General features: G+C 37.2%; 1 pseudogene; it reads right to left on the bottom strand.

The window, feature by feature from the left end:
• Positions 1 to 3,128, bottom strand: part of LOC101645737 — a 66,592-nt pseudogene that overhangs the window by 2,369 nt on the left and 61,095 nt on the right.

Genomic DNA, 3,128 nt, shown 5'->3' with positions numbered 1-3,128 from the left:
ACCTTCAGCATTCCCTGGGGACCTCGCCGCTCCATTCCCTTGCTGTTCTGATGCATCCCTTAGTGTTTTGCCTGCGTGTGGCGGGATCAGATAGGGTGCAATTCCCACACTGTGTCTCTGGTGTTGCCCCCTGTAGGGCTATGGGTCAGTGAGGGGCATCATGTCTCATAGTGGGGCTGGTCATGTGGTCCTCTCTGTGGACTGGCTGCTCTAATTGGGATCATCATCCTCAAGGTTTGGTGTTCCAGGCCCAATCCCAAATACTAAGTGGACACCTGCCCGTCCCCCCAGAAAAATTTATTTCAAAAGATGGCATTGAATCTGCAGCTCTGGGAGAGGGACATACATATCTGATTGGAGCACACGGGAGCAGATTGAAGGGGGAGGATGAAGGAGTGGAGCACATCCTATTTCATTCTTAATGTTATAATTCCATATAACATGAGATAATGCTAATATAATCTTCTGTCACTGTTTTTGTGTTTGTATTTGTGTGTTAGTTAGTTTATTTGTTGGTAGAACTCTAATTATTCCAGTTCAGTGCAAAATACCACAAATACTGTCTCTCAGTATTTGATTAGGCACCAATATACAGAATCTTTATATTTACAAAATCAGCCGCTAAAATTTTATTATTTCTGTGCATTTCCTTAAAGTCTTGTGAGATTGTTAAATTTTAAGTCAACTTGGGTGGGCCAATATTTTTCCATGATGATCTAACATAGTGTGCTCAATTTCATGGTGCGATCTTCTGTGAAGCAGGCAAGTCATTGTAGGAAAAATTGACGTCATTAATCTGGGAACAAACGATATAATTGGGAGGGGTTTCATTTCAGGATTTCATTCAGAGTGTTATCTACTCATAGTATAAATTGACAGTGTATGGAAACTAATTCACTCCACTGCTGAATTTGTATGCTGCATCTGGTTCATAGACTTCCTGTTACATTGTCTGCTGATTCTAGAAGCCCCTAGCAGACTGTTAACTTTAGATTCATTCAGCTTGGCATCCCTTAGCCTGTGTTCTTCCTGGTTCCAGTTCATCAGCCTGCATCCACACATCAAAGGAGGAGTGTGAACCAGTTCTTGATATAAATCTCTTTCTATAGACACTGGTTTGGCTTCTTTGAAGGACCAGCATAAACAGAGAGCTTTAATTTTTTAGATAGACTTGTGTCTTAAAACATTTTAGCAAGATGCTGGAATACCAACTTTCCTTACTCTGTACAACATTCTCTTTAATTTCATTGCTAGCAGACAGGTCTAAAATAAGACTGTCCATTTGTGACACTTCATAAAATGACCTCATTTTATACATATTTGAGCACTAAGAGAACTTTACTAAGTTTTGATTCAGTTTCTTCAGAGATTAGCTTTGCTTAGTGGTGGCTATTTATTAATTTATTTTGCTGGTTTGTTTGTTTTTTAAGCAACAGGCCATAGAAATTAGCAAGCAGCTCGGGATATTTTAATTGAGGCTGTATTTTTCAGCACTTACTTTTTTGCTTCAAAGTTAATTCAAGATTCAAGGTAGTAAAATCATTAACAAGTGCTTAGTATGCTTTATCTCTTGCAGTAAGAAACTGGGGATCATCATTTAAAGCTTTTTTTTTTTTGACCAGTTTACTAAATATATTTAATAGTGTAAGTAACTTCTCGACTGATTTCTCACTGTCAGTTGTGGTAGTTACAGCAGCTGTTACTATATCTGCCAGGTTTGCTCTAACGATACGTTTTTTCAAGTCTCTCAACATTAGTTCTGTCCTATTAGGAATTCTGTCCATCAATAAAAACACTGAATGCAATTTTTCTTATCAGTTTCATTTCTCTGGAACTTGGCTTGACAGTCTGATAAGATAGTCTCTTGAAGGGTGTCACCAGGACATTTGCACAGCATTCCATGAGTGCTTAAAAATATTTTTACTCTCATCTTGTTTCTAAATAACACCGTGCTCGTTTTTCTTCTGCTGTTAATTTAACATCTGCATGCTGCATAAGATCTCTTTAAAGTGTATAAAATTGAGGATATTACCCAGAGGATTAAGGTGCACTTGACTCAAGGTATGATATTTTCAATTGCCTCATATGGATGTGAAAGTTGGACATTGAATAAGGAAGGCTGAAAGCGAACCAATGATTTTGAAGTACAGTGCTGGTGAAGAACATGGAAAATACCATGGACTGACAGGAGAACCAACAGATCTGTCTCAGAAGAAATACAGCCCAGAATGTGCTTTAGAAACAAGGATTGCAATACTTCTCACATACTTTGAACATGTAATCAGGAGAGACCAATTCTTCAAAGAACACTATGCTTGGTATAGTGGTGAGGGGAACAAAGAAAAAAATAGGAAGTTCTTTCAGACAAGTTAGATTGACACATGGCTATAAGAATGAACTCAAACATAAGTACAATTGTGAGGATGGCACAGGACCATGGTTTTTTTTTCCTGTTGTACAAAGGGGTTGATATGAGGCAGACCTGGCATGATGGGACCTATCAACAACATATTTCATAGACTTCTGTAAACCACTCTGCTGTACTAGGGTGGCTGTGTTCCAGAAAACCTCTCTGTTGGATAAAGCTATTATTTAAAAACAATTTTATATGACAGCGAAATGTCTTACTAATTTGTAACAATGAGAAGGCAATGATTAGAAAAGTCCTTTAAGGAAAGGTTCTAGTCTATATGATGAAAACATTTACCAGTCATTTTTATTATCTCGTACACTGCTTTTCGCTTCTGATCCATAAAATCCATGTAATGATTCCTCTGTTGTGTGTGTGTATGTGCGTGTGTGTGTGTGTGTATTGGATGGATATTGTAGTGGACAGATATTGGCCATTTTGAATCAAACACTCATATGGTCTACTATGCCAAGAGTGAAATATTGAATGAGAATAGCATTACACGCATTGCTTAAAAAAAAAATCAAGAGGCATTCTGAAGTACAACATTGTTGGTGAAAGAATAATATCCTTTGCCAATAAGGAAAAACCTATTATAGAATGATTATTTCAATCTATATACCAAGTACAAATACAAAAGAAGAGAAGATTGAGGACTTTTATCAACTTCTGAAGTTTAAAATTGATCAAGCTTAAAATCAAGATATATTTATAGTTG

This window comes from Echinops telfairi, unplaced genomic scaffold (genome assembly GCF_000313985.2).
Source record: "Echinops telfairi isolate 266 unplaced genomic scaffold, ASM31398v2 ScPeMD7_7469;HRSCAF=8507_1, whole genome shotgun sequence".
Taxonomy (NCBI): Eukaryota; Metazoa; Chordata; class Mammalia; order Afrosoricida; family Tenrecidae; genus Echinops; species Echinops telfairi.
The sequence above is the reverse complement of the archived record's forward strand: the minus strand, read 5'-3'. Positions and strand labels throughout refer to the sequence as shown.